General features: G+C 38.2%; 1 protein-coding gene across 5 annotated transcripts in view; it reads left to right on the forward strand.

Moving 5' to 3' along the window:
- ADAM22 (ADAM metallopeptidase domain 22) overlaps positions 1-26880 on the forward strand; it is a 245465-nt gene that overhangs the window by 112967 nt on the left and 105618 nt on the right. For all 5 annotated transcript variants that reach the window (XM_088834611.1, XM_088834614.1, XM_088834612.1 and 2 more), the window contains exon 3: positions 11599-11665. The gene's annotated coding sequence lies outside the window, so the exon portion shown is untranslated. The remainder of the gene's footprint in view (positions 1-11598; positions 11666-26880) is intronic.

Raw genomic sequence — 26880 nt, forward strand, 5'->3', positions numbered from 1 at the left:
GAAATCTTTAATTAGTATAAATGAATAATTTATTTGAACCACATCTAAAAATTGCAATTAAAAAAAAAGAATACCAAAACCTCCCACTTCTAGGGTACTTACCGAAAATCTAAGTATATTTTTAACTAATTGTGTCAGATTTTTTCTGAAAAAATCAGTCCTTGATTTGGTTGTAATGGAGTTCCCCACCCCCACCATTCATTGTTTGCCATGCTATTTTTCAGGGATTGGTTTTAATTGCTTTGCCTTAATGGGTTCCCTTGTGTCTTTGGCTTTCAATGTGGTAATGAGTCACAATGATCAGAATATGCCAACATACCATTATATTAATAAAATTTTACTAGAACATTTTTAGATATAATTTGATTGTACTTTCATGTCCTGGTATATATATATTTCATATATTATCATGTATATTTTTCATATATCAGAATAAACCTAGGAGATTCTGATTTGGTAGATGTGGAGATACCCAGTCATTAATAAACAAAACGATGATTCTGCTGTAAAGCAAGGCTTGGGAACCTTTGCCTTAGTAAGAATAAGGATTTTATAAATAAGAGCTAATGTTAATGACAGTACCTATTACAACTTTCATCTGATCATATTTACTTTAAGTCCCTAGTCCTTGACATTCACAGTGAAAGCTCCCTGAAAATTTTCATCAGATTAAGTCTTCCTCAGCAGAACATAGCTAAAATAGCCTCCCCTTTAGGTTCAAGGGTACACAGAAAATCTCTTGTATATGTATAAATAGGAAAGGAATTTTCATGTTTAGAAATTGGAAAATAATAAAATGAAACTCTCATCCAAAAGGCAGATCTTGGAAAAACTTTTGATTCACATTTGTAGTTTCCCTTTAATTTAGTTTAAACAAAATAGGAATTTTAAGTACTAGTTATTACATACTGAGTATACAGATAACAGTTTTTGCACATAACAGTGCTAAAAACTGGATGTTTAATTCTCAGTGATATGAAAGTTCAGGACATTTATCCATTTTCTGTGGTGAGGATTCTCAGCAAGGACATTAGCTTGTCAGTGAAATCTGGAAGATTAATGCTTGGCTAGACAGAGTAAGAAAATAAAGGAGAGAAAAGATGAAATGGGGGAAAGAATGTATAGAATTGAGAGAATGGGAAGAATGTTTTCTTTAAAAAACTTTCTAAGCTTATAATTTTTTATTCCTCTTAAATAAAATAATGAAATTTGAGTCCTTAAAATTTCTATTTTCCCAGTTCTATACTTTTGAAAAGCTTTTCTTGGTCTAAGTACCTAAAGGAATCTGTTGATTTTCCATTGTGACCCATGACCTATGGGGCTTTTTACTGTTTCACTGGGTGGATTATAGTCATACTTGAAACTTTTATAATTCTTTTGCAGAACTTCCTCAGCTTATGATAGGGTTATCCTGATAAGTTGAAAATGCATTTAATACACATAACCTATGGAACATCATAGCTTAGCCTCAGTTCAGTTCAGTTCAGTCGCTCAGTCGTGTCCGACTCCTTGCGACCTCATGAATCACAGCACGCCAGGCCTCCCTGTCCATCACCAACTCCGGGAGTTCACTCAAACTCATGTCCATCGAGTCGGTGATGCCATCCAGCCATCTCATTCTCTGTCGTCCCCGTCTCCTCCCGCCCCCAATCCTTCCCAGCATCAGACTCTTTTCCAGTGAGTCAACTCTTCGCATGAGGTGGCCAAAGTATTGGAGTTTCAGCTTTAGCATCAGTCCTTCCAATGAACACCCAGGATTGATCTCCCTTAGAATGGACTGGTTGGATCTCCTTGCAGTCCAAGGGACTCTCAAGAGTCTTCTCCAGCACCACAGTTCAAAAGCATCAATTCTTCGGCGATCAGCTTTCTTCACAGTCCAACTCTCACATCCATACATGACCACAGGAAAAACCATAGCGTTGACTAGACGGACCTTGGTTGGCAAAGTAATGTCTCTGCTTTTTAATATACTATCTAGGTAGCTTAGCCTAGCTACCTTAAATGAGCTCAGAACACTAACATTTGTCTACAGTTGGGCAACATCATCTAATACAAAACCTGCTTTATAATAAAGAGCTTAATATTGCATGTAATTTATTGAACACTGTACTGACAGTGAAAATGGAAAGGTTGGCATGGAAACAGAATGGCTGTAAGTACCTAGATTGATTACTATTGTAATTGTGTGGCTGACTGGGAGCTGCTGTTCTCTGACCTGCCCAGCATCACGAGAGAGTAACATACAGCATACTGCTAGGCCAGGAAACAGTCAAAATCAAAATCTAAATATGATTTCTACCACATGCATATAGCTTTTGCACCATCTTAAAGTCAAAAATGTTGGGGGCAGGAGGAGACGGGGACGACAGAGAATGAGATGGCTGGATGGCATCACCGACTCTATGGACATGAGTTTGAGTGAACTCCGGGAGTTGGTGATGGACAGGGAGGCCTGGCGTGCTGTGATTCATGAGGTCGCAAAGAGTTGGACACGACTGAGCGACTGAACTGAACTGAACTGAACTGAAAGTCAAAAAATTTTAAGTTGTCTCTATGTTAACATACAAAACAAGTTACATTGTGCACATTTTCTCTCTCTCTTTTCTTTCTTTTTTTTTTTGGTGGGGGGGCATGCCCCACAACTTGTGGGATCTTATTTCCCTGACCAGGGCTAGAACCTGGGCCCTGCAGGGTCCTAAACACTGTAATGCCAGGGAATTCCCTGAAGACTGCACTAAGGAAAACTTGATGCTAATTTTGTACAATGTAACAATCATTGAACATATGAATAAGAATATATGAGTAGCCTATTGCCTTGCAGTGTATTATTTTGTAAAATTTTGTAGTTTCATTGGGCAGTTTTGCTTCATGTGGTATTAGCTGGGACACTATTATATAACATCTGGAAGATCCAAACTGGTCTCAATCACATGGTTAGGAATTATTGCCAGCCCTGGCTGGAAATTCAACTGGGGCTGTCAGCTAGAAACTCTACAAGGGTCTTGTTGTATGGCTGCTTAAACGTCCTCACAGCATGATGAATGGATTCAAATAGTCAAAGATGGAGAGTTCCATATGCATGGAAGTGAAAATTGTAGATCTCAGATGTTAAACAATATCACTTCTGTCTCATTGTGTTTGTTCTAGGACCAGCTCAGATGCAAGGAGAGGAGAAATGATCTCCACTTTACCATGAGAGGAGTGACAAAGAGTTTGTAGACATCTTTGCTCAACCACAGTCTATCATCTGACCACAAATTATTTACATTTCTCACATATGTAAAATGCACATATTCCTTCAAAGACTCCTGAACGATCTCATTCCATTATGCTATCAGGCTCAAACTCAAGTTTCAAATTCTTATCATCTCAATCTGATTAAACATTTGTAGATGAGATGACACAGATACAGGCCTTTGAACTAAAAGGACAAGTGATCTATTCCACATAAGCTCAATATTCAATGGGAGATAAGGATAGGATGATTTCAGTAGATATTGCTATTTAAAAACCAGAGAAATAGGAGATACCCAGCTATCACAGGTGCATTGAAATTCTGATAGTCAGCCAGGTGTATGTCACCAGTCCCCTGTTTTGGGAAAGGGATTATATGTTGATTAAAGCTCTGTTCATCTACCTGGTAGTGGTTGCCTGTGGTTCTTGGCTCCACCATTTACGTCACCATTTTCTTTCCATGAGAAATGACCCAGGCCTTAATCTAAGTATTTTTCTAGGTCTGCTTCCTGGCTGTAAAAGACTTGAATCAACTTGTGTGTTTTAATCCAAGTTGGCTGTGGTTTTTCGGCGTGTTTCATGTGAATCTTATTGGTGTTTATCCCATGCAAGTGAAGTCGCTCAGTCATGTCCGACTCTGCGACCCCATGAACTGTAGCCCACCAGACTCCTCAGTCCATGGAATTTTCCAGGTAAGAGTACTAGAGTGGGTTGCCATTTCCTTCTCCAGGGGATATTCCCAACCCAGGGATCGAACCCAGGTCTCCCGCACTGCAGGCAGATGCTTTACCTTCTGAGTCACCAGGGAAGCCCATCAGGTCAGTTCAGTTCAGTTCAGTCGCTCAGTTGTGTCCGACTCTTTGTGACCCCATGAATCACAGCACACCAGGCCTCCCTGTCCATCACCAACTCCTGGAGTTCACTCAAACTCACCTCCATCGAATCGGTGATGCCATCCAGCCATCTCATTCTCTGTCATCCACTTCTCCTCTTGCCCCCAATACCTCCAGCATCAGAGTCTTTTCCAGTGAGTCAACTCTTTGCATGAGGTGGCCAAAGTATTGGAGTTTCAGCTTTAGCATCAGTCCTTCCAATGAACACCCAGTATTGATCTCCTTTAGAATGGACTGGTTGGATCTCCTTGCAGTCCAAGGGACTCACAAGAGTCTTCTCCAACACCACAGTTCAAAAGCATCGATTCTTCAGCGATCAGCTTTCTTCACAGTCCAACTCTCACATCCATACATGACCATGGGAAAAACCATAGCCTTGACTAGACAGACCTTGGTTGGCAAAGTGATATCTCTGCTTTTTAATATGCTATCTAGGTTGGTCATAACTTTCCTTCCAAGGAGTAAGCATCTTTTAATTTCATGGCTGCAGTCAGCATCCACAGTGATTTTGGAGCCCCAAAAAATAAAGTCTGACAAGTCTGACACTGTTCCCACAGTTTCCCCATCTATTTCCCATGAAGTGATGGGACCAGATGCCATGATCTTTGTTTTCTGAATGTTGAGCTTCAAGCCAACTTTTTCACTCTCCTCTTTCACTTTCATCAAGAGGCTTTTTAGTTCCTCTTCACTTTCTGCCATAAGGGTGGTGTCATCCGCATATCTGAGGTTATTGATATTTCTCCCAGCAATCTTGATTCCAGCTTGTGCTTCTTCCAGCCCAGCATTCCTCATGATGTACTCTGCATAGAAGTTAAATAAGCAGGGTGACAATATACAACCTTGACGTACTCCTTTTCCTATTTGGAACCAGTCTGTTGTTCCATGTCCAGTTCTGACTGTTGCTTCCTGACCTGCATACAGGTTTCTCAAGAGGCAGGTCAAGTGGTCTGGTATTCCTATTTCTTTCAGAATTTTCCACAGTTTATTGTGATCCACACAGTAAAACCCTTTGGCATAGTCAATAAAGCAGAAATAGATGTTTTTCTGGAACTCTCTTGCTTTTTCCATGATCCAGCAGATGTTGGCAATTTGATCTCTGGTTCCTCTGCCTTTTCTAAAATAAGACAAACCAAATCCACAAGTCTTGAGACAGGTCTTTCTCTGCTTAGAACTCTGAGTTAAAATGCCCTTAAGATTCTTAGAAGTTGTTTTGTTTAGGTGAGAATATCTATGAGTTATATCTTGAGATTCTTAGAAACTTTTTGTTATACCTGAGAATCTAATAGGCAAGCTCTTAAAAATATTAGAAACTTAAAAATTATAGATGATATAGTTTAAGCAAAATAACTCTAAGACCTTCTGAGGTCTTATCAAAGGGTCTTACTATCATACCCTTGATTTGATCTTGACCTTGAGGTCACATTTGCATGGAAGCACTTTGGATTAGATGTTTTCTCTGAGGCTATTTCATTGAAAATCTATTGCTGATTTGGATTTCTCTATTCATTTGTTTCTTTTTTATGCATATTTAGTGGGAATACTGTAATGATGCATCCTCAGTGCATCACTGCAGGGGCTCATGATTTTGGTTTCTTCTATTATTGACAGTGTTAGCTATTATCACTCAGTTTAGGTTGATGTCCCCCAGTTTTCTTCCCTGTGAAGTTATATTAGTATGATACATTTTGAGTGGAGACTTGAATATTGGGATTTATCTGAGAGAGTTATGCATTAACCATATTGAGTTCTTATTCACGGAGCCAAAGAATGAAATTCCCAAACAAACAAGGGAATAGGATTTATTAAAGAGAAGGAAAGTACAAAGCTGCCAGCATAGACACTGAGAGGGAGTAAAGAGTCCCCGCAAGGTGGGACTTACAGCAGTTTATATCCTTACCAGTATTAATCTGTACAGTTTTGGTTGGCTCCTGTCCTTAAAATATGTCATTTTTAACCAATCAGTTTAAAGGTCAAGATGTTTAACATCTTTATTGCTTCTCTTGATCCTCAGATTAAGTCACCACCCTTTTTCATGCCCTCTGGCCATTTTACAATGGACCAGAAATATGGGCTAAAGACTAATGATCCCCCATATGGAACAGAAGTTAATTACTGCCCTTCCCTGCATCTGAGTGCTGATAATTTATTAGACCAAGGACACATTCCAGGAATTCTTGACAAAGGGTGTAATTTTAGTTTAATGGAGTGAGATGCTTATTGAAAATAAGACAGAGGTCTCAGAGTCCTGCACTGACTGCTTAGCAATTTCTATTTCATTAGCAACTCAACAGCCAGTACTGGAGAGGCATGTGTTGATAGAAAAGAAAGTTTGCTTTTTTCTGGAGGCTGGCAACTGGGGGAGAAGGCAGACTCACGTCCGAAGTCCAAATCTCCACCATTAATCAGTGGGTGTGTTTTTAAAGGGGAGTTTGAGAAGTGTGTAGGCACAGGGAAGGGGCTACATGCAGAACAGCACAGTCAGCTCTGACAATCATCTTGAATTAGTCATGTAGTGGCCTGATCAGCATCATTTTGATTATTTTAGGTGCAGCTGATCTTTAGTTCCAGGGTTGATTTTCTTGAGTCTGGTTCTCAGAATTGTGGCAACTTACGTCATGGCTGTAGTCTGGTCATCATGTAGTTAACTTCTTCCTCGTAGTGGGATTTCATTATCTACAAAACAGCTCACAGGATATGGCTCAGAATATTATCTGTAGCCCTTGAGGAGGAACTAAATGTCTTTGACTTTTCTTAATGACTAAACTACTACTGTTTGGTCTTGTTTGATTATTTTCCTTTGCTTCTGCGTTTTATCATTTCTCTCATTATATTTATTGACTAAAGTTTTTCTACAAACAAGTCAGGCAGAACGTTTGGAGGAAGTTCTGCCCTGGGAAGGCCCCATAGGGTCTTATTCCATTTCAGAGACTGGCTCAGAAATCAGGGATGTTGGTAGATTGGAAAGATGAAGCAGTCTTTTTCTGTTTCCATTCTCTCAGTGAATGTAGAAGTGAGGTCATTAGCAGGGAGTTGTAATGAAGAAATGCCATGGGGATTTTAGGAAAGAAAAATTTGGAAGGATCTTCTCAGAGTATAATTGACTAGGAAAATGCACTAGTGGATTTATGGGCAGTGTTGTGATAAGGGGGACCACTTGCCATTGCATTCATAAATTATGTGGCTAGATGTATGACCATTCAGGGTGTTCTGCTTCTTGGGGTCAGACTTTGATTAGTAGAAGAGTTAAGTTTTACCAACGTTGAGGTTTGGCCAAGTGAGCAGAGTGTAGAGAGGAAGAGGAACAAGAGAGCAATTTCATGATGAATCATGGACTGTAATTAGGTGGACAAGAAAGAGATGAATGACAGTGAAAAAGTAGTAGGTAGGGTCAATGGTTTAAAAATCTCCAAATGAAGTAGGACTGGACACTGTAGGTCCCTTCCAAGGGCTATTCCATTTACCCATTTCTTATTTATGGATAATGGGCTTCATTCAGTCTTTTTGACCTTCCCTGTGTTCCAAATGGCTGAATCGATCAGGGTATGGTCCTGGTTCCTAATACCTTTGGATTCTTCTGTAGGAATTAAGGCCCTCACCCAGGTAGAGGATGGTAACTTCAGACTGACTGCAAGATTCCTGGAATACTGGAACACCACCATGTTACCTTGTGTATGCATGCTTGCTAAGTCACTTCAGTTGTGTCTGATTCTTTGTGACCCTATGCACCATAGCCCCCCAGGCGCCTGTGTCCATGGGATTCTCCAGGCAAGTAAACTGGAGTCGGTTGCTGGTGCCCTCCTCCAGGGGATCTTCCCAACCCAGGGATCAAACCCACATCTCTTATGTCTACCTGCATTGGCAAGAGGGTTCTTTACCACTCGTGTCACCTGGGAAGTCCCTGTGTTACCTCACTACCAACCAATCTGAAGAAAGTTTGCACACAGTGGAAGATAATGAAGACTCTAACCTCTTCCCCAAACGATTCTGTCTTTAAAAACTTTCCTGGTCATGTAGAATGTTTGGAATAGGTTTTCGGACACAAATCTGCCTTCTCCCCAGGGTGCTGTGCTTCTGATTAAAGCAACCTTTTTTTTTTTTTTTCCAACCAACACTTGTCTCTTAAGTATTGGCTTTCGAGCCAACCTGGGTTCAGTAACACAAACAGTTAAAGTGAGAGTTCAAGAGAAAGATCGGTAGGAGATGATGAGTAAGGAGTGGGATAATTGAAATCAGGATTTGGGAGACTTTTCACATATGTTCTGGTTTAATACCATACCAACTTAATAAGTAAATTTTTATTAACTTCATTTTAGACATGGATAAAATTGTGTTCATAAAGATTAAATAACTTGGCCAAGGTCACAAAGCTAGTCAATGACAGTTTGGATAGGAAATAAAAATATTTGCTTTTGTTTTTAAATTCCAAAAGCTTTGTATTATACCAGCTGCCTGTGATTTATGACAGTTGCCCGCTAGATAAAGGATAATCATTATTATGACTGAAAATGTTGACATTGTATTTGTTTTGCTTTTTCCAGGCTTATTATAGCATGCAAATAAATTTTAAAAAGAGGACCCCAGAATACATTTTGAATTTTTAAAACATTTCCTTATTTCCTTTAGAAAATAAGTGGGTTTAGAATTTGACTGGAAATGATTTTCACTCTGTCTTTCAAAATTCACAAAGAAGCATTCTCACAGCAGTTTTGAGTAAACTGTTAATATGGAGTAAATTCTGCCTGATCAGATGAAATAAAATTTCCCATATGTTAAGGAGCGTCTTCGTTTTCCTGTACTTAAAATTAAGTAGATTCCTACTTAATGATAAACAATGATAATTAAAATAAATAATAGAACTTAAAAAGATAATTTTGATTATCTCTACTTTAGGAGGCTTCAAAAATTTGTACTGAGGTTCTAAGTTGGTGGTAATAAGGATTTTTATGTTTCAGTAGAGGAAAAAAAAATGATATTTTAAATAGAAGGTTTTTCAGCCCAGTAATTAAATAACAATACTTACCCGACTTCCATAATACTGCAAACAAACAGAACCAAACTGTGTGGGCTGCTTTTGGTTTAAATTACATAGCGCCCTTTCCAGCAAAACTTTAGGTATAGAGGCTTGATTGAAATAGCTGCATAATTTCTGAGCAGAGGCTTTTCTTCACTGTAATTACATTCCTGTGGTGACTCATACTCTTAATTTCTTGATTTTATAATTCAAAGAAGAATATTCCCTTGAAATTTGAAAACCTGGAAGACTCAAAAACTATTTTTTTAGAAATTTATTATTGTTATTATCATTACTCCTGCTACTACTAGAGTTCCTCCCCCTCTAAGTATCATTTTACGTAGTTGCTTTTGATCTTACTCATGCTGGCTCCCATAATGGGGGTTTACTCACATGGCAGTGAAGGAGAAAGGATCCAACATTAGGGATGGGCTGTTCTGGATTCAGTGGCTTTCGCAGTGGAGATTTGGGGCTTTTACTCTGATTCTGTAAGCAAATAAGGTGAGGGGGAGGTGTCCCTGGAGAAAAAGAACTAGTTATAGCTTTCTGACATAGAAGCCATTTGTGATATAAGCCTGGCCAAGTGCTTGACCTTGAGCAGATCTCAGTAATAAAGATCTTAAGGAAACAAAGTAAACTGTTTTCAGGCAAGAGAAATAACAACAGCAAAGATAATAAATCAGTTATAAAGACTCCCAGTTCTGTTTCAGTGGTAAAGATTGGCCTTAAGTACTTTCTTGAGCTGTTTTGCAGACTTTAAACTCATGGAGGGCTAGTGCTCAATCATTACATCAAGTGAAACCTAAGGAAAGATGATGCTGATTTTTTGCTGACCCTCATGACAACTGAAGTGTGGACTCTATTGACTGTTCCCCCAATTCTTTGCTGAATTTTCTCAAGTCTTTTCATGAATACGCACATACCCTTAACTTGAAACTTCCCAATTTTGCTCTTGGGGAAGACACTGATTTGGGCAAGGTTTTTTCCTTTCTTGTTGCAAGTAATGCATTCTTTATTCTCTATCTCTTTGGCTTGGTTGTGTCTTTTGGCTTTAGAGCCACCAAGAGAGAGGCTAGGTTTGAGGTGACAGGATTCACCTGCTGGCACAGATCAGTTTCTCTCAAGAGACAGCTTATTTTTTATTTTCTATTTCTCTTTCCTTCATCTGGTAATTTTTTTTTTCTTCTGAATTTACTAGTTCAGATTCCCAGGAGAGGGAACCTGGCTGGCTCTGCTAATAAATGTTGCCACTCTCACTGATGCAAAATTTGTTGGAGACTGATAGTAAGGTTGGGGGCAGTGTTTTGAAAACATCTGGCTGGTACCTCTCCTGTTGGGGGTATGGTCTTGGATAAAGATTAGGATGTGACTGTGCTTTAAAAATTTAAAGACTTTAAAACATTTCATGAGTGTTGTGTCCTGAGGCACCTTACTAAAGGGGAAATTTTTTCTCACATATAGAATTAGAGATAAGTATATTTAAGATGATGTAAATATTTAAAAACTATTAATATATAAGAAACTGGTGGTTGTTTAGGAGAGATTTCAAAAAACATTATTTTAGAAAGCTGAAAATATTCTTTTTCATTTCTTCTAAACTTCCTTGCCTGTTTAATTTTTTTTGTGGAGTAAACATTTGTTAGATAAAATATCACACATAGCACATGAGAAATGGTATGGTATAGTAGCAAATCAAAACTCTTTGATATAAAGCTAAAGCAAAGATGTGGGGAATGAGAAGAGTTGATCGTTTCAAAGTTAGGGGCAAAGCAGTTAGCTGTTGGGGAAGGCTGTGGCTAAACAGGAGGTGGGGTGTGGGTGAGGGTGAAAGAATTCCACCTTAGCATGTTAAGCTTGATATGCCTATTAGATATTCAAGCAGAGACGTCCAGTAGACAGTTAAATCTCCAGTTTGAGAAAAAAAAAAAAAAGGTCTGAATTGGAAATAAAAAATTAGATATTGACAGTGTCTTAATACTTAAAGCCATGAGACCGGAAAAGAGCACCAAGGAATATGGAGAGACTGTCTCCTGGGAGTACATCACTATTCAAACTTTGGAGAAAAGAAACAGCAAAGGAAACTAAGAAGGATGTAAGGAATAATAAAAATTTAAATTAAAATCTTTGTATACAAAAAAGCTAAAGTAAAAAAGGGAAGAATAAGATGTCTTAAAAATAATGGTAGTTTCCTATACTTGCTGGACTATATTGGTGGAATTAGCTCTGCTAAGCAAGGGGGTGACAGGTGGGTCAGTCAGTTCAGCTTCATATCCTTTTACAAGTACTAGGCTCTCTCTGTGTGTGTGTATGAAAGAGAGAGAGAGACCTATAAAGTTTTGTTTTTGCCTTAAAATCTATATTAAATAAATCATTCATGCTGGAATGTTGTCAACAATGGTGATTTTAAAATGATTTACATATTCAAGGTCCTCTTTCATCATCTTTTTTTTTTTTTTGCAGTGATTTGCTGTCCTCTGAATATGTGGAGAGACACATTGAACATGGAGGGAAGACTGTGGAAGTAAAAGTAAGTAAAATTTTTCTCTTGGTAAAAACTCTGAGAATCTTTTAAGTGCTGATGATAATTTTCCATGATACTTCCAATATACAATTTGGGGGTTTTTATATTTCAGAATTTATCATTAAAATGTGTCACTGGCTTAGGGGAAAACTTAATTATCAGTAAAAGAAGTCTTAGTGTACTACAGGAATTGTTGGAGTTATGCTTTGTGGGATTAATATTACTGCAAGTAGTTCTCTTTTAGATTATATCACAGAAAATAATTTCTGAAATTGGCTTTTAAGGTTAGCACTGAGAATGAAGAGGTGAAATCTTGAGTCTAGGGCAGGTGCCTGGCTTTGTATTCATTTGGAAAAATTCATCTGGAAAAATTTTGACCAACTTATGTCAACAGGGATGCCCCAGAGAGTTTTAAATCCCTGGAGACAGAAATCTCAGGATACTGGTTCTTGTTGGGTAAACTCTGAAAAAGATTTTTTTTCTCTGATTTATAAGTGGTAGACCCAAATTTGATCCTTGGGTCAGGAATATCCCCTGTAGAAGTGATGGCTGCCAACTCCAGTATTCTTGCCTGGAGAATTCCATGGACAAAGGAGCCTGATGGACTACATGTCCAAGGGGTTGCAAAGAGTTAGACACAACTGAGCAACTAGCACTTTCACAGGCATAAGAATGTGTCTTTCATGTCTACTGATGATGTTGTCTGAGGTATATGAGACTAAACATCACCCAAGAGTTTCTTTAGGACCAATGTTTAATATAAAAAATTTTAGCTAAGTGTTTATTTTCTTCTGAACAGGAGTTTAAGAAATAGAGCTTGTCCTGTTCTTCCATGTGCTGCTTTCCAAATCCAAGGCCTTCCCTCCTTTTATAAAACATGTAAACACTATCCTGACTTTTGTGGTTATTCTTTCCTTAATTTTGCTTATAGTTTTATTACTCAAGTGTGTCCTAGAATTAGTTTTGCTTAATTTTTTAAAAAAATCAGTTTTTAGAAACTCTCTTTTATTCCATTGGTTTCCCTTTATCTTTCTTTTTATTCTTCCTTGCAGTTTATTTGTTGAAGAAGCCAGGTTATTTATCCTATACAGTCTCTCATAGTCTGGTTTTTGCTCTTGATTGTAACTTTATATTTGCAGTAAAATGAAGTACATTTTAGTGACCTTTCCTTAAGGTATTGATTTGTATTATCTGCAAGGCATTCTATGTCTCATTGAAGGAAGTTTTATTCTGATCAGAGAGGTGCATAATCCGATCTTAAAGTTCTACTAAACCTTCTTTCCCATCAAAGTTTACAAAAAAAGGTTTTAGGCTGAAAAACATGATAAATACTTTTTATGTGTTTTTTAAATAAAATATATGAATATAATCTTTCACTTACATTTATTTCCAATTCATTTAAAAATTAAATTTGAAGTTTGTCCCTTAGTGCAGGGAGAACTGCTGTGTGTTTAACATGAACTTTAAGAATGTAAGCGTGAAACCTTGATTAATTAGAATACCCTGGGAACAAAATCTTTTTGTTTTGATTGTGTTGAACTATGGCTCTGGATTTTTAAGACAAAAGAAACTGGAGTTGATGAGCAGTGAATAAGTCTAAACCATGCAGTTTGCTGTTTTATTGCTAGCTAGCTTTTTCTGTCTTGAAGCTGAAAGGTGCCAGGATTTTGGTTAGTCGAAGTGTCCCATTACATAGGCTCTGGTTCATCAGTATTATAATCCTAATAATAGTAATCACTAACATTTATTGCTCATGATGTGACAGTCATATGAATTTATATAAATTTAATTCTCCAAACAACCTGTGATTATAAAATAACTATTATCCCACTTGACAGGGAACTGAGGTACAGAGAGGTTACATAACTGGCTGAAAGTAACACAGGCAGGAGGGTTAGAGCTGCAGTTTGAATCTAGGTTATCTATCTCTGGAGCTGACTCTTACACCATGCTATCTACCGTATAGTCTACTTTTATGTAAAAGATTGAAGGCAAAAGGAGAAGGAAGTGGCAGAGGACAAAATGGTTAGATAGCGTCATTGATTCAATGAACATGAATTTGAGTGAACTCCAGGAGATAGTGAAGGATAAGGGAGCCTGGCATGCTGCAATCCATGGGGTCATGAAGAGATGGACCGGACTCAGTGACTGAACAGCAACAGCAAATGTAAAATAGGATTGCCATACAAAGTGAAATGCATCTTATCTAGACTTATTATATACATATCTCATTTTCTGGAGGTTCCTAACAATTGCACCTTTATAATCTTATCTTTAAACTGAAATGGTGGTCTGTGTAATGGGCCTTTAGGTATCCCTCTCAAATTTGGTTATGCATTTGGGTAGCTTTTCAGTAACATCAGTTGCCTTGGGCAGAAATGGTAAAGACATACTCTAGTACAAGGCCCGTTTTATTTTTCATATCTCAGGAAAATTGCCATAGTAGGAGTTTTAAACACTAGGAAAGGAATGGTAAATCTTCTGTATTTATGGATGGGGAAGGAAGTAGATTTCTTTGGAGTCAAAAAGTAAAAATAGACATCTTGGAAGAGATATGATTTATTATTGTATCATTACCAATGAATGATCATGACCAGTCACCAGTGTTGTTAATTCTGATAGTATTTGGTTAAATTATTTGATCTCTGATGATAATGCTCACAAAGTAATAACTGCTGGGTGTCTTTTTTATTGGTTCAATTTATTTCTAGACTGAATGTGACCACTCCTAACCTGTCCTTGAATCAGAATCCTAATCGTTAAGGATGGATATGTAGAGACACCCATTTTCCAGTATTGACTTTTGACTGGCACTTAATTGGTTACTGCCCATCACTTATTGAATTGAGTGTATTCAGGGATCATTGTCTCAAAGTCCTATTGGTTCCATAGTGGCAGTAAGAAGATTGGTAAGAAGGCATTGGAGAGTGGGTCAAGGTTGAAATCTGGAGATTCGAGAGTGCTGTGTGTTGAAGAGCAGGTGTCAGAGGAGAACGTGTTTCCTTAAGGGGTGGGAGAGGTTATTGTGACTAACCCGCTCCAGTATTCTTGCCTTGAAAAAGCCCGTGGACAGAGGAGCCTGGCAGGCTATAGTCATTGGGGTTGCAAAGTCAGACATGACTGAGTGACTGAGCAGAGAGTGGCAACCTTTTATTTGGATGTAATGGTGGTGGAATTTTCCTTAGAAAATATTGTTTAGGCAAGCTGAAATGGCCATCGTCATTTCTGGGAATTGAGTATCAGGGAAGTTGATATAGAAGCAAGAAGAAAGCCTGAGTGTTTTCTTACAAGATAGTTTTTCTCCTACTGGTCATATCCATCTCCCCTCCCCAAGGTTTGGCAGTTCATGAAAGATTTCTAGCTCATCACAGTATTGACCCCCAGCAGGAGGCTGTGCTACAAGGAGACTCCCTTTGCATTCAATTTTTAAAGTCAGATTTCCGGCTTAATTCTATTTTCTTTAAAAAAAAAAAAAAGAGAGATATACCTTAAAAATCCTGTCTTAATTGTTTTGTCTTCCAAAATGAATGTGTCAATGACAGGCAAAAAAATACTAGTGGAGGACAGCTATAAGAAATCACTTAGAAAAATTTACATGTAATAACTGTCAGGACAATGGATACCTTCCTGGCTTATGCTAACTTTCTAGTGTCTATAAACCTGAAAATCATCCATATAAAATTGCTTGTGATATTGAATTGTATTCAGGTTTTCTCATATTGTTTTCTAGATTTCTCCATGAGGAACGTAATTCTCAATACTTGAGTACTTCAGATGTGCACAATGTGTTAAAGAAAAAATGTTTCTTAAGGTATCTTTTAAGAATTTTTTTTTTACCAAAAAAAAAAAAAAAACCCCGCAAGTGATTATATGGTGTTATAAAACATTGTAGACTCCTTTATTAGGAAAAAATCTTCTCAATTATTAGTGACAGAATTTAATTTATTTGAAATGTACATTACAGTTTAGTGACTTCATTCTTCTTCTACTTTTTTTTTTAAGTGACACCTTTACTTAGCATATCCTTTTATGCTAAGATTTTTCCCAAACTCGTTGCATATAATTGAATAGTACGTAAATGCTTGAACTGTTTCTTTTTTTAGTTGTGGGGAGCACAAAAATAGCTAGTCAACTGCCAAAGTGTCATTACATATATTTATTGCAGCAGAAAAGATGAACAAAGGGGTTAATCTGTTTTTACTTATCCTGCATATCCAGTTTCCTTATTGATTCTCAGAACTGCATTACCATCCAGATTCTTGTTCTTTCTATAGAAGCAAGAAGAGTAAACGATTACATAGAAAAAAACAAAAAACAGACCTTGGTGTGCAGTAAATTTTGCTGCATGCATTAGTACAGAGCCTCCCATACTGCTGTATCAGTGATGAATCATTTTTTCAAATAGCTTTTAGAATATCTTTGTTTTTGAGCCTGTCTTTGAGATAAAATGCAAGCAATAGCCATAGAATCTATACAAAGTAGCCAAGTAATCTATACAAAGTCTATTTAAAATCTCTCTCTCTCTTTTTTTTTAAGGAGAACAACTCAGCAGCACTGTTTCTTTTCCAAAATGTGTTTCTTATTTACATCTTTTCCTTATGTTACAGAAACAGGCTTTCTATCTTGAATTCTCACTATAGTAGCTTTTCTAGAACTTCTTGGATATGGGAAAAATACTTAATCACCTAGATAGTAATGAAGTCATGTGGCCTATGAAGATGCTTTTATAAAGGAATTTTTTTAATGGATCTATTTATAGTTGTCACCTAAGCTCTTAGTTTTATCACCCTTAATTTCAAATTGAAGTTTCAGGCATTTTCCCTGACTCTGTGGAGACGGGGAGGCAATTATCCAGTAAAGAAACCCAGTAATCATTTTAAGGCCAGCTGAGGGGTTAGACTATCAATTAAAGACCTTTAGTTTGTCCTTGAGGGATTCCTGATACAATGATAGGAATGTTTGGCAGATGCGACTACCCATATGTTAGACTCTGTATTTATGTTCTTCTGCTGCACTTTCTGGGAGATTTAGGTTAAGGACTCTCAGCCCTGAGCCTAAACTCTGAGAGCAGAACCTCTGGTGCAGGATGAAGGAAAACTAAAGATGCAAGTGTCATAGGTGAGATGGGCAAGCAGGTACCTCACACAAGTTATTTTGGCCAGAGGGAACATTTCAAATGTCATAGCTATGGACATGATATATTTTTACACTACTAAAAAATAATTTAACCATAAATATACATATTTTAAAATTATATGACTTGGAAGTATTTTTTCTCAAGTACATTCTCTGAAAGAATTTAACCATGACTTAACATCAATATAACTTGTAATTAAATTAGAATGATTAAAGAAATATTGATAAATGTATTTTCCTTATATGTAATAATTAGTTATTAGCTATTGCTAAGCTAGTTTTAAGCTTTATTATATTTAATGACTTCATTAGCTCCTAACAGTGGACGTAAAAGATTTTTCTTAACCTCAGGATATAAGAAGCCTATAAGAATGAGATCTAAACTTTCTAAAAAATAAATATACAAACAGGGTTAATCTAATAATTTGATTAGAAATTATTGAGTTGAATTTCAAGGATGGTGTGATTCAATTCCAAGATCTTCTAATTCAGAGATGATTCTGTAATTGCAAATTGGACCAGCACAGGAAACCTCCTCCTTTGGGTCCTGTGGGTTTGAGTGGCTTCCCATTTTTAAATGCTTTCATTTTAAATGGTGAATTATATCAGAAGAACATTTCGATTTTCTTGTTGCTGTTGAAAAAGCCATGATATTCTCACAGAAGTTTTAGAAATATTTTAAATGCTGAACAAAAGTGTAACTGGAAAAACTATTTATCTGATGGTTGGTAAAGCAAGTCCTGGGCTTCTCTGGTAGTTCAATGGTAAAGAATCCTCCTGCATTCGATCCCTGGGTCAGGAAGATCCCCTGTAGAAGGAGATGACAACCTACTCCAGTATTCTTGCCTGGAAAATCCCATGGACAGAGGAGCCTGGAGGGCTACAGTTCACGGGGTTGCAAAAGAGTTGAACATGACTTAGTGACTAAACACACACATAGGGAGTCCTAGTGAGCTACTTTCATTGATTGATAATCACCATATATTACTGTCTTACTGTCCTGTGGAAAGACTATGCTTTTTTTTTTTTTCTTTTGCTATCTATTAACTCCAAGGCTAGTCTCATCTTAGAGGCGAATAACTGCTGCCAGCAGTTTAATGCTAGTCACTTGGAAGAGTTAACCACGTCTCACAAGAGCAAACTCATTTTGCTTCCTTAAGGCTATCAGTGGCATATTCTCTCTGGCTAAAGAAACACTCACTTTACCAGAATTTAAAAATATGATGATTTGCTAAAATGACTTTATATCATTCTCAAAATTTTGTATTTTTGCAAACAATTATTATACCCATCGGTTCAGTTCAGTTCGGTCGTGTCCAACTCTTTGCGACCCCATGAATCACAGCACGCCAGGCCTCCCTGTCCATCACCAACTCCCGGAGTTCACTCAGACTCATGTCCATCGAGTCGGTGATGCCATCCAGCCATCTCATTCTCTGTCGTCCCCTTCTCCTCCCACCCCCAGTCCTTCCCAGCATCAGAGTCTTTTCCAGGGAGTTAACTCGTCGCATGAGGTGGCCAAAGTATTGGAGTTTCAGCTTTAGCATCAGTCCTTCCAATGAACACCCAGGATTGATCTCCTTTAGAATGGACTGGTATTATACTCATACGTGCTCTAAATTTTACCATCCTGAATTTCCCATTTTGTACAATCTCTCCCTCTTTGAATTATGTTGATATTCTCAATGAGATCAATACTGGTAACTGCACTGAAGAATAATAAAAGTAGAATTAGTAGTTGCAGTTGGAGAAATAGTAAACATTTGTATGGTACTTACTATGTGCCAGGCACTAGTCTAGTAAGTGTTTGACATATTTTAAGTCATTTACTCCCTCAGTAGTACCGCTGGTATCCTCATTTTGCAGATGAAGAAACTGAGCACATAAAATTTAACTAACTTTCCCTGGAATTTGGAGCCAAGCAGTCTGATGCTGGAATTCATGCTGTTATTCACGATAATTTATGCTCTTTATGGAAACCAATAATTACAGTAGAAGAGGAATCAAAATATAGATATTTAAATTACAGCATTTCATTTTACCATTTACAATTATCAATACATCTTCCTTAGCAGATGTTTTAGTAAGCCATGAATTGGAGATGTAATCGTTTGGTTTGGGTGAGTCTCTTTTGTTCTAAATATAAAATTTCCATTATCCTAAAGAAAAGTAAATGCCCTCTAAGAATGCCCTGTTTTTTCAGTCGTTTTCTCTTGGGGTTTATTTTTAGTCCTTCTTTGTACTCCTTAGAAGTTAGACTGATTATTGTTCAGTAGAGGGAATTGCTGTGGCTTTTAAACTGTAACCATATGCAATATGTTGCCATCTTGCACATGGCAAACACATGGCTTCATTCTTATGCCCATCTTATTCGTACGTGTACTTTTGTCTGCTGTGGAGGAAATGTAAAGTTTTATGGACAAGAGCAGGGAAGCTGAAACATGTCATCATTCTGCAAAAAAACTAGACAATATTTTGTTGCATCCCTGCCAAGGTGCTTCAAAATGCCCATCCCCTTCATTCCCCAATACTCACACACACACACACACACACACACAGAAGACAGTGAAATAGCTATACAAATCTCTTAAACAAACTGATAAAATATTTGTTTCTTGATCACACATAGAAATTATTCCAGGTTTGTCTCCTAACTTTACTTTTTATCCACTGTTAGTCATCTATTTAGCATCTTTTTGATGAGCTGGACACTGTGCATTTTCCCCCTGGCAGGCTTATGCAGACATATGTTCCTCTGCCATCTTGTAATCAGTGTGGTTTCAGGGAGATCTCAGGTTTCATGATTTAATTCTCTTTGCATTATTGGAAAAAAATTCTTTGGGGATTAAGTAAATTTTGCTTACCCTTGGGACCAAAGCAGGGTTGCTCTAGGTCAGTCATCATGTATAATGCATAAACTGCCTTAATGGCATTGTTAAGATTGCAAGGAGTCTTAACTCTGTAGTGTGAAGGAAATATATTGGCCCATTACCAGTTTATACAGGTCAGGTATCTCAGTGCTGGGAATAAGGAGAAATGGACTGTGACAGCTGGTGTCAGCATGAGTTCTGTTTCTAAGCTCTGTTTGTAACCTGTTTGAGTAGAAATTCCTCTTTATTTTTTTTCTGTGTAAAATTTTTTTTAAATAACTATCTAAATGATTATTTAATCTGTTAATATTCAAGATGTTATCTATAAATTTAAAAAGACATGTTCAGTCATAACATAAATTTAAAAAATTAAAATTAAAATATAGTGTTTCTATATATGAAACCAAGTAACTATTCTATAATAGAATATTTTTCCTATTTTAATTCTAATTGCAGAAATAATCTTTGTATTTAGGGATTTGATTTAGGTCATATCTGAATGGTCTAGTGGTTTTCCCAACTTTCTTCAATTTAAGTCTGAATTTGGCAATAAGGAGTTCATGATCTGAGCCACAGTCAGCTCCTGGTCTTGTTTTTGCTAACTGTATAGAGCTTCTCCATCTTTGGCTGCAAAGAATATAATCAATCTGATTTCGGTGTTGACCATCTGGTGATGTCCATGTGTAGAGTCTTCTCTTGTGTTGTTGGAAGAGGGTGTTTGCTATGACCAGTGCGTTCTCTTGGCAAAACTCTATTAGCCTTTGCCCTGCTTCATTTTGTGCTCCAAGGCCAAATTTGCCTGTTACTCCAGGTGTTTCTTAACTTCCTACTTTTGCATTCCAGTCCCCTATAATGAAAAGGACATCTTTTTTGGGTGTTAGTTCTAAAAGGACCTGTAGGTCTTCATAGAACCGTTCAACTTCGGCTTCTTCAGCATTACTGGTTGGGGCATAGACTTGGATTACTGTAATATTGAATGGTTTGCCTTGGAAATGAACAGAAATCATTCTGTCGTTTTTAAGATTGCATCCAAGTACTTCATTTCGGACTCTTTTGTTGACCATGATGGCTACTCCATTTCTTCTAAGGGATTCCTGCCCACAGTAGTAGATATAATGGTCATCTGAGTTCAGTTCACCCATGCCAGTCCATTTTAGTTCACTGATTCCTAGAATGTCGGCTTTCACTTTTATCATCTCCTGCTTTAGCAATATGTGAACCGTGAACTTCCAGATGTTCAAGCAGGTTTTAGAAAAGGCAGAGGAACCAGAGATCAAATTGCCAACATCTGCTGGATCATGGAAAAAGCAAGAGAGTTCCAGAAAAACATCTATTTCTGCTTCATTGACTATGCCAAGGCCTTTGACTGTGTGGATCACAATAAACTGTGGAACATTCTGAAAGATGGGAATACCAGACCACCTGACCTGCCTCTTGAGAAACCTATATGCAGGTCAGGAAGCAACAGTTAGAACTGAACATGGAACAACAGACTGATTCCAAATAGGAAAAGGAGTACATCAAGGTTGTATATTGTCACCCTGCTTATTTAACTTCTATGCAGAGTACATCATGAGGAATGCTGGGCTGGAAGAAACACAAGCTGGAATCAAGGTTGCCGGGAGAAATATCAATAACCTCAGATATGCAGATGACACCACCCTTATGGCAGAAAGTGAAGAGGAGCTCAAAGGCCTCTTGACGAAAGTGAAAGAGGAGAGTGAAAAGGTTGTCTTGAAGCTCAACATTCTGAAACCGAAGATCATGGCATCTGGTCCCATCACTTCATGGGAAATAGATGGGGAAACAGTGGAAACAGTGTCAGACTTTATTTTTGGGGGGCTCCAAAATCCCTGCAGATGCTGATTGCAGCCAGGAAATTAAAAGATGCTTACTCCTTGGAAGGAAAGTTATGACCAACCTAGATAGCATATGTAAACCTGGGGCAAATTCATATCAATGTATGGCAAAACCAACCAATATAATATTGTAAAATAATTTGCCTCCAATAAAAAAATAAATTAATTACCTAAAATAAAAAAAGAAAAAAAAAAAAGCAGAGACATTACTTTGCCAACCAAGGTCCGTCTAGTCAAGGCTATGGTTTTTCCCGTGGTCTTGTATGGATGTAAGAGTTGGACTGTGAAGAAAGCTGATCGCTGAAGAATTGATGCTTTTGAACTGTGGTGCTGGAGAAGACTCTTGACAGTCCCTTGGACTCCTAGGAGATCCAACCAGTCCGTTCTAAAGGAGATCAGTCCTGGATGTTCATTGGAAGGACTGATGCTAAAGCTGAAACTGCAATACTTTGGCCACCTCATGCGACGAGTTGACTCACTGGAAAAGACTCATGCTGGCAGGGATTGGGGGCAGGAGGAGAAGGGGACGACAGAGAATGAGATGGCTGGATGGCATCACCGACTCGATGGAGGTGAGTTTGAGTGAACTCCAGGAGTTGGTGATGGACAGGGAGGCCTGGCGTGCTGTGATTCATGGGGTCACGAAGAGTCGGACACGACTGAGCGACTGAAATGAACTGAACTGAACTGAATGTCTTATACAGATCTACTTTCAGAAAAATTTTTGAAATCAGAGTGAACAGTAATTAAGAAGTAGTTTGTGGAAATGTTGTTTTTGATCAGTTTGAAACTGTTTGGAAGACAAAAAAAAGAAATCACAAGTTATTTCCTTGGTGTTGTCCCAAACGGGTATTATTTTCTTTTTCATTTATAAAATATTCTTATTTTCTGGTGAATAAGTGGCTACTATAAAAATAAGAACAGGTATGAACTAGAAAATTGGCACCTTGGCATCTGGGCTTCCCTGGTGGCTTAGTGGTAAAGAATCCGCCTGCCAATGCAAGAGACCCAGATTTGATCCCTGAGTTGGGAAGATACCCTGGAGAAGGAAATGGTAACCCACTCTAGTATTCTTGCCTGGGAAATCCCATAGACAGAGGAGCCTGGTGGGCTGCAGTCCATGGGGTTGCAGAGTCAGACACGACTGAGTGACTAGCACAGTATGAAATAGAAAAGGAATGGGTGCTGGTGAATTTGATTATCCCCACAGGAAACTCCTCAAAATGTAGACAATGTGGAGATTAAGTGAGATTAGACATTTAGACAGAAAAATTGACATTAGAGATTTCTGGCAAAAGCTCCAATGGCGAGATACCCCACTTGTGTTCTCAGCCCTCTTTCATTCAATAGATGTGTGTTGAGAGCTTGCCATTGGATCAGGGAGATAGCTGTGAACAAAATATGATGTAATTCTTGCCCTTGTAAAGCAGGTAGTTTAGTAGAGGTGTTAAGCATAATGAAAATAACCACCAATAGGTCTTTTACCGGAGAAGGCAATGGCATGCCACTCCAGTACTCTTGCCTAGAAAATCCCATGGATGGAGGAGCCTGGTAGGCTGCAGTCCGTGGGGTCACTAAGGGTCGGACACGACTGAGTGACTTCACTTTCACTTTTCACTTTCACACATTGGAGAAGGAAATGGCAACCCACTCCAGTGTTCTTGCCTGGAGAATCCCAGGGACGGGGGAGCCTGGTGGGCTTCCGTCTATGGGGTCACACAGAGTCGGACACGACTGAAGTGACTTAGCAGCAGCAGCAGCAGCAGGTCTTTTACAATGGCAGTTATGAGAGTGCCATAAAGAGAAGTTTCTATTGTTCTGAGAGCATTTGATAGGACCCTGATCTAGTCTGGTTGGTTAGGGAAGACTTCCTTGAGGAAATGAGATTAACTCTGAAGTTTAAATGACAAGTAACAAGGAGGTGAAATGGGAAGGGAACAGCTTTTCAAGGCAGTGAAGTTAGTGTGTACAGAGGCCCAGAGGCCGTGATGTGCAGGACCTTGGTGCATGAGAGGAAGAGGAAGAAACCAGAGAGGGAGTGCAGAAGAAGAGATGGAGACAGTTGTACAAGAGAGAGAGAGAGAACCTACACTGTTGGTGAGAATGGTAATTGGTGCAGCCACTATTGAGGCTCCTCAAATAACTAAAAATAGAGCTACCTAATGATGCAACAATCCCACTCGTAGGTGTATTTTCTGATAAAGCTATAATTTGAAAAGATAACATGCATCCGTATGTTCATACCGGCACTATTCACAATAGCCAAGACATGGAAACAACCTAAATGTCCATCGAGAGATGAAAGGATAAAGAAGATGTGGCGTATATATATATATATATATACATATATGTATATGAGTGTTAATTGCTCTTTGAGATCCCATGGAATGTAGCCTGCCAGGCTCCTCTGTCCATGGAATTCTTCAGGCAAGATTACCAGAGTGGGTTACTATTTCCTTCTCCAGGGGATCTTCCTGGCAGAGGTATCAAGCCTGGGTCCCCTGTATTGCAGTCTGAGCCACCAGGGAAGTATATATAAATATGTATGTTTAAAGGAATATTACATAACCATAAAAAGATTGAAATAATGCCATTTGCAGCAACATGGATGGACCTAGAGATTATCATACTAAGTGAAGTAAGCCAGACAAAGACAAATATTATATGATATCATTTGTATGTGGAATCTAAAATATGACACAAAAGAACTTGTCTATGAAACAGAAACGGATAGACATAGAGAATAGATTTGTGGTTACCAAGGAGGGGGACAGTGAGGAGAAGGAAGGATTGACATTTTGGGATCAGCAGATGCAAACTACTATGTGTAGGATATATAAACAACAGGGTATATAGCACGGGAACTATATTCAACATTTTATAATAGCCCTTAATGGAAAAGAATATGAGAAATTCTTAATCATTCATTATATATATATCTATATAATTGAATCACTTTTCTGTACAAGATAAATTAGCACAACATTGTAAATCAACTGTGCTTCAATAAAATTAATTTTTTTAAAAATTAGAGAGAAGGTAGGAGTATAATATTTGAACAGAGCCTCAACCCAGACAATCAAGTATGACCTAGTGGAAATAAGACCAAGTCTGCCTTTGGACTTCATGTATTGATTATTTTATGCCTGCGTTTTCTCTTCTCTCCATATTCTCAAAATCTGGAAGTGCACCTCTAAATGTCTTTAGAAAGCAGAGTGATTTTTGGATAATTCTGAGTGGGGTCAATGGGTAGTCCACACAGCAATTTTACTTTTCAGACAGATAAGTGCTGTCTTCTTGAGATCATGTTACATTTCTGATTTTTTTTAAAAATGATTTTTTTTCTCCACTAGTATTAATAGATGAAACTAGTCACTTCATTTGTTTCTAAATATAGGATAGATCTGTAGTTTGGAGGCAGTAAAACTTAGAGACTGAGGCTATATTTAGAGATGCATGCATGCTAAGTCACTTAAGTTGTGTCCAGCTCTGTGTAACCTGACCCTGTGGACAGTAACTTGCCAGGCTCCTCTGTCCATGGGATTCTCCAGACAAGAAATACTAAAATGGGTTGCCATGCCCTCCTTCAGGGGATCTTCCTGACCTAGGGATTGAACTTGAGTCTCATGTCTCCCGCATTAGCAGGCAGGTTCTTTACCACTAGCGCCACCTGGAAAGTGAAAGTCTCTCAGTTGTGACCAACTCTTTGTGACCACATGCAGTTCATGGAATTCTCCAGGTCAGAATACTGTAGCTGTTTCCTTCTCCAGGGGATCTTCCCAACTCAGGGGTAAAACCCAGGTCTCCCACATTGCAGGTCCATTCTTTACCAGCTGAGCCACCAGGGAAGCCCAAGAATACAGGAGTGGGTAGCCTATCCCTTCTCCAGCAGATATGCCTGACCCAGGAATTGAACCAGGGTTTCCTGCATTGTAAGATTCTTTACCAACTGAGCTACCAGGGAAGCCCAACGCCACCTGGAAGGCCCTCTATTTAGAGATAGATAGATCTACATTCATATCCTGATATGCCAATTAATTTTCGTGTGACCTTGGATAAGTTACTTATTTCTTCCATGGTTCATTTTTTCCTCATCTGTTAAATGAGAAAGACAGACATGTAGCTCAGAGCTTTGGTTATGGGAAATCGTTATTGAGGTAAAGTGGAAATTTGAAAAGAATTTCTGGCTAGGTCTTTGGTGCCCTGCACTCATTTTCACTGCTGGTTTCTGATTATGCTCGTGATGCAGGGAGCATATCACAATCACCAACAACACTTCTTTATGCCCTGCTCCATAAGAAGGCAATCTTCTTTGCCCTAGATTATACATTCTATGAGAAGTTACTCCAAGAGCAAACTCCCAGGGGAGCTTGGACTGCATACCTAGCTCTTGGCATAATGTATGTACCTCGAAGTCAATAAATATATGTTGAACAACAACAACAACAAATAAGTGAATGAAGTAAGTCACATGTTAGGAAATTGGGTAATTTCTCCTGTTTACTCAACAGTATGTGGGGAGAAGTTCAGTTTGGATGGATCTGGGAGAGCAGATTATTCCCCCTGCTGTGAAAAGATGCAATGAATATAAACAGGAAAAATGAAAGGCTTCCATCTGCTCACCTGATGCTAAGGTCATCCTGTGTACTGAGGCTTATATTCATGTGCTGTGCTTGGAAGGTATTTTCGAGTCACTTCTAAATTACTTTTAAATTTCAAGTCATGAAATACCAGCAATTGACCTGTGATAAAAATTTCAGTAACTTTGAAATGTTTCAAACATATTAGAAATTCTATAAAATATGGTAACAAATACATGTGTAGATACATGTTAGTATTTTGCTAAATTTGCTTCAAATCATTTTAGGTTTTTAAGATCTGGTAAGGTCTGATGCTAAAGCTGAAACTGCAATACTTTGGCCACCTCATGCGATGAATTGACTCACTGGAAAAGACTCTGATGCTGGGAAAGGTTGAGGGCGGGAGGAGAAGGGGACGACAGAGAATGAGATGGCTGGATGGCATCGCCGACTCTGTGGACATGGGTTTGAGTGTACTTCGGGAGTTGGTAGTGGACAGGGAGACCTGGCGTGTTGTGATTCATGGGGTCACGGAGAGTCGGACATGACTGAGCGACTGAACTGAACTGAAGGTCTGATAATTCTGTATCTCTGATATCTGTATCTCTGCATCTCCTGTTTCATTTCTATTATATTTTATTTGTGCCTTTACTCTTACTTGGTTAATCTTATTTGAGTTTATTAAAATGTTTGTTTCAAAGAATAAGCTTTACTTTCATTATCAATGCCTACTTTCTTTTACTTAAAAAGTTCTCCTTTGTTCTTTTCATAACTCA

This window comes from Moschus berezovskii, chromosome 3 (genome assembly GCF_049115385.1).
Source record: "Moschus berezovskii isolate FMDL1 chromosome 3, NW_MosBer_1.0, whole genome shotgun sequence".
Classification (NCBI taxonomy): Eukaryota; Metazoa; Chordata; class Mammalia; order Artiodactyla; family Moschidae; genus Moschus; species Moschus berezovskii.